The 6,000-nt window shown below is 40.5% G+C and overlaps 1 long non-coding RNA gene across 1 annotated transcript; it reads left to right on the top strand.

Moving 5' to 3' along the window:
• Positions 1–1,448: 1,448 nt before the first annotated feature.
• Positions 1,449–3,344, top strand: LOC307178725. The gene is made up of 3 exons (XR_013825269.1): positions 1,449–1,798; positions 2,613–2,761; positions 3,088–3,344. It is a non-coding gene; the product is annotated as an uncharacterized lncRNA (long non-coding RNA).
• The last annotated feature ends 2,656 nt before the right edge of the window (positions 3,345–6,000 follow it).

The raw sequence follows: 6,000 nt of genomic DNA, 5'->3' as shown, positions 1-6,000 counted from the left end.
GAACAGATTTTTGGTTGCCAACGGGGAGGGGCAGTGGGGGAGGGATGGATTGGGAGTTTGGGATTAACAGATGCAAACTATTATATATAGGATGGATAAACAACAAGGTCCTACTGTATAGCACAGGGAACTATATTCAATATACTGTGACAAACCATAATGGAAAGGAATATGAAAAAGAATATATATATGTATAAGTGAGTCATTTTGCTGTACAGCAGAAATTAACACAACTTTGTAAATCAACTATACTTTAATAAAAGTTTTTAAAATAAATAAATAAAAATAGGACTGTCCAAAAAAAGAATAACTCCAATGGGTTCCTCAGTAGATTTGAGGCAGTTGAGGAGAGAATGAGTGAACTTTAAGAGAGGGCCATATAAATTACCCAAGTTAAATAAGAAGAAAAAGTAGTGGAGAAAAAAGAACAAGAGTACAGAGGATCCAAGAGATGTGTGACAATATCTCATGTCCAATATATGTGTACCTGGAATCCCAGAAGGAGAAGAGAGAAAAAAAATGGATAGAAAAGATATCTGAAAAAAAGATAGCTGAGAATTTTCCAAAACAATGAAAGACAAAGATCCAAGGAGATCAGACAGTCAGGCAGCGATGGGATCTATTTTCCAGTGTCCTCACACAATTCAGTGCTGCAGCATCACTGAGTGATTCCTCCCTGGACAGGGGGCCAGGCTACAGAAAAATAGAGACCCAGGGAGCCCAGTCTCACTTCATCAGAAGCAGGACTTTGTTATGTAATCCAGGGTGTCTCAAGCTCAGTACTGACATTTCGGGTCAGAAGATTCTTCGTTGTGGGAGCCGTCCTGTGCATTGCAGGGTGTTTAGCAGCATCCCTGGCCTCCACCTACCCTATGCCAGTAGCACTCCCCTAGAGTGACAACCAAAAATATTTTCAGATATTGCCAAGCGTCCCCTGGGGCGCAAAATAATCCCCATTTGAGAACTGGTTCATTTATCTAGTAAGTCCCCGGGGGAAGGGGTTGGGGGGCAGGGGGTCGTAGGTACATTGAAAGCTGGATATGTTTTTTAAAAATCAGCAACATAATTTAGCTATGGTTACCCAGAATTCTAAGTACTCCCCCTCGCAATGCCATAGCTCTTTGGTTCATATCTGCAAGTCTGAGGACTACAGTTTAAAAAGGGATTGACTTTTAATGGATGTCTGCTGCCACCTGGTGGTAATTTAGTTCATTGCACTCTGCGGGAAATCCCAATTTAGTCTTACTGGTCAACCAACCAGCGCTTCAAAAAGTTAAGACAATCAGATTTGCTTTGCTCAGATCTTAGAAAGTAGTTCTAAGTTCACAGATGACAGGCCCTTGGGAAAACAATTCGGAGTTAGCATAAACTGCTATAAGCAGTGACCCCCCCCCTTTTTTCTGAAGCCTTAGTTTGAATTTTTAGGACATTAACTTTGTCCCCAATTTCCCTACTACCAAAAGTCCTATTTGCAATGCATTTATAAGTTATAGTCAGGCACAGTTAAATTCATTTTGTGAAGATTTTTTTGAGAATTTCATAGTACAATTGGAGATAATTAGACATATTTAGGATGCCATAAAATGGGAACATCTTGTTTTAAAGCAGTATTTTCCAAATTTGTCTGACAGAAAAAACAAAGCGATACACTAAGCCCAAGGCAGGGCCCTCCAGCGACTGTTAGCAGCAAGGAGCGCTGTGGACCTCAGTGTCCGGAAGTGTCGGAGCTGTTGCTATGGTGACCTTGAATGCTGGCTGACCTTGAGGATGGTGAATAATCCCAAAACTCGGTTTCCAGGTTTGTGCCACCTCCCTGTCCCTCTGGGCCCAGATAAAATGGTTATTCAGAGCTCAGTCTTGAACAGAAGCCAAGTTCCACAACTGTTATTAATATGAATAATACTTAATAGCAATAACAACAATGTTTCAAGAGGCTTCAAGAGAATTCAAGTGAGTGCAGCTAGAACCTTGGTCTGTTCCTAACACAGCGGCCGGACTAATCCTGGTAGAACATCTCATCTTCTGTTCCAAACCCTCCAATAGCTCACCACTTCTCTTGGAGTAGAAACCAAAGTACTTATGTTGGCTTACAAGGCCCTACATGACTCCCTCCCACCAGGTCCATTTGCCTAGTCCTGTACCTCAGGACTGTCAAAAATGTTCTGCCTCAGGGCCTTTGCACTTCTGGTCCCCTGTGCCTGGGATGCTTTGTCAGTGGCTCCCTCCATCATCTCCTTCAAGTCTCATTGTCCCCCCCTCAGAAACTTACCCCATTCCCCTTCCCAGCTTTATTTTTTTCCTGAGCACCTGTCATTTTCTAACTTCCCCTAACAGAATGCACATTCCATGGGGCCAGGGACTTTACTAACGGAAAAATCCTTGCTTTCTGCAGATGTTAATTGGCAGGGTGTGTACATTAGAAAGTCAGACAAGCAAACTTGTGAATTAAATAAAGTTCTATCTCTTTGGAAACAGGGACATTATTTGAAGGAAACCATTCATAAGCCATATATATTTATCATGAAAGATGCCTTATAATTATAGTTTAAAATGCATAATTTTTTTTACTTAGCCCATGAAGTAATATAATAATCCCCTTATTGGCTTTATAGGTTCAGATGAAATCTGACCTACATTCCCTCATTTCTTCTGCTTGTTACCTTAAGTGTTTATTCGGTCAAGGAAGACCCAAGAACAGTGAACGGCGGCTGTGAAGTAAATTGCTGTAGACTTTAGAATAACCACATTGGAGAAATTAACTGTGAGTGCTGTGGGGACTCTAACAAAACCATGAATTTAATCACTGATGGGTCTGGGGTCTGAGGATCTGGGGTCAGTATCAGATATGGCATCTGAAGGCTGGGGTCAATCCTTGTCTTTGCCATTTACTGGGCATGTCACTGTGGGCCAATCCCAGTGTCAAGAACAGTGTCTGGCACATAGTAGGTGCTCAGTGGACTTGGCAATGCACCCTTGGAGGCACATGGGGGTGGGACGGGTAGTCAGAAGACCCTTGGAACTCAGAGGGGGTCCCAGGTGGGGAGGGAAAGGTGGACATGAAGGATCCTCTCCTCTTCTATTTTGAAGGACTCTGAACAATGTAAATTCCATCAACACTGATTGATGCCCATGGACCAGGGCTTGGAGTGAAGCCTGCAGGGAGGTCAGAGGCCAGCACGGAGGGCCCACCCTGGAGAAGTTCATGGCCAAGCCCACATATCCATCCAAAACGGGGCAAGGTAGTCTGCACCACTGTGGGGCTCAGAGTGCAGTGAGTGGGGAGTAAGCTGTTCTGGGGGAAGGGGCTGGGGACCAGGACATCCTGGTGGGTCTGGGAGAACGAACGGGAGACGACCAGGAGGAGAAGGTGGGGGCATCATCTTGGGGCAATAACGATACATTTGTTTCTTTTTGCTCCCTTCCTTCCTCCCCCGCCTTGATTTCTGAAGTCATATATTTTCTCTTGGTAGAAAATTTATAAATTATAGAAAAGAACTAAGAAAATCTCACCACCCAGAGATGGTCCTTGGTACCATTTTAGTATATGTCCATGTAGACTATTCGGGGCATTATTAATTTTTAATTATGCATAATACACGAATATACTCTTCTTGTAAAAAGAATTAGAACATTACAGATAGGTCTCAAGTCCCCTTAGACAGCCAGCCCCACTCCTGGAGCTGGCTCCAGCCCTTGCCTTCCAGATGACGACTCATCAGGGTAATAAATATCATTCCAGACAGTTCTCTATGTATGTGGAGATGCAGAGACCTGGTTTTCTTTAAGTTAGTATATATTTTATATCACAAATTCAGCTTTGTGGTTTCATTTTTCTTCTTCACATTGAGTACTTATTCTAATATATGCTTACACATGTACTTCTAGAAAACACATTATTTTGTGGGTTTTTTAATTTGTTTGAACTGTATTTCTCATACTGTTGTGATTTATTGACTTAGGGCAGAGGCGTTGAGAGCACGGGCTCTGGAACCTGATTACATAGGTTTGAATCTTGTCTCTACTGCTTCTTAGCTGTGTGACCTTGGGCAGGTTACTTAACTTCTCAGTGCTTTGATTGTCTCCTTTGTAAAAGGGAGATTTTAGAAGTTAGTATCTCCCTTCCTAAAAAAGTTGTCATGAGGACAAAATGAGATAACACATGTCACCTATTAAAAACAGTGCCTGCCATGTGAAGGGCTGCAACTAAATGTTAGGTCTGATAAATTTGTTGATATTTATAGGACCATCTCATCATCAAGTGGTGAAATAGCATAATGACTTAGAGCATGGGCTCTGCAGCCAGGATGACTGCTCCCTGGGTTCAAGCCCCAGGATCACCATTGGCCCAATGAACTTTGGGCACGTTTCTTAATTTTTCTATTCTTTATCTATAAAATGGCTTGATGACAATACCTTCTTTATAGGGTGAGAATTACGTAAATGTGCCTAAGTATTTAGAAGGGTACCTGCACTTAAGTGTTCTGATAATTTTCTTTTTGTCTGCTGCCAAATATTTCAAAGAATGATTATAGTACCATTTTTTTATTAATTAATTTTTATTGGAGTATAGTTCCTTTACAATGTTGTGTTAGCTTCTACTGCACAGCAAAATGAATCAGCCATACATATACATATATTCCCTCCATTTAGGACACAACAGTGCATTAAGTAGAGTTACCTGTGTTATACGGTATGTTCCCATCAGTTGTCTACTTTATACGTAGTATCAATAGTGTATATATGTCAGTCCTAATCTCCCAATTCCTCCCACCCGACCCCTTTCCCCCTTGGTGTCCATACATTTGTTCTGTACATCTGTGTCTCTATTTCTGCTTGGCAGTTAAGGTCATCTATACCATTTTTCTAGATCCCACATATATGTGATAATATACAATATTTGTTTTTCTCTTTCTGACTTACTTCACTCTGTATGACAGTCTCTAGGTCCATCCACGTCTCTACAAATGACCTAATTTCATTCCTTTTTATGGTTGAGTAATATTCCATTGTATATATGTACCACATCTTCTTTATCCATTCCTCTGTTGATGGATATGTAGGTTGCTTCCATGAGCTGGCTATTGTAAATAGTGCTGCTGTGAACATTGGGGTGCATGTGTCTTTTTGAATTATGGTTTTCTCTGAGTATATGCCCAGTAGTGGGATTGCTGGGTCATATGGTAATTCTATTTTTAGTTCTTTAAGGAACCTCCGTACAGTTCTCCATAGTGGCTATATCAATTTACATTCTCACCAGCAGTGCAAGAGGGTTCCCTTTTCTCCACACCCTTTCCAGCATTTGCTGTTTGTAGATTTTCTGATGATGCCCATTCTAACTGGTGTGAGATGATACCTCATTGTAGTTTTGATTTGCATGTCTCTAATAATTAGTGATGTTGAGCAGCTTTTCATGTGCTTCTTGGCCACCTGTATGTCTTCTTTGGAGAAATGTCTATTTAGGTCTTCTGCCCAATTTTTGATTGGGTTATTTGCTTTTATGGTGTTGAACTGCATGAGCTGCTTGTATATTTTGGACATTAATCCTTTGTCAGTTGCTTTGTTTGCAAATATAGTACCATTTTAAAAGCCATTTTTCTATTAATAGACACTTAGGCTGTTTACCCATTTCCTTTCTCATGTGTGTTTCTCTACCCAGAAGTGGAATTGCTGGGTCATTGGGTATGTACATTTCAATTTGTTTTGTAAATATAATTCTCTTAATTATCAATTTCTTAATATTTAAAAATGTATGTATAGATTTATTGTTTTAAATAGTTGGATTAGCAGTTGTAGCCAGTTTTTTTTCACTTAACTACATAGTGAATAATTTCCAAGTACAACAGCATTTTCTTTATCCACCTTTTTATAAACATTTTATTATGGAAAATTTCAAACATACATAAAAGTAGAGTATAGTAAAATGAAATGTACCCATCCCCCAGCTTCAACAAATGTCAGCATTTTGCCAGACTCTGTATGACACTGCTAACGATGGCGTAA

This window comes from Stenella coeruleoalba (genome assembly GCF_951394435.1).
Source record: "Stenella coeruleoalba genome assembly, chromosome: 20".
In the NCBI taxonomy this organism is placed as follows: domain Eukaryota; kingdom Metazoa; phylum Chordata; class Mammalia; order Artiodactyla; family Delphinidae; genus Stenella; species Stenella coeruleoalba.
Note: the sequence above shows the minus strand (reverse complement) of the source record. Positions and strands in the feature narration are given on the sequence as shown.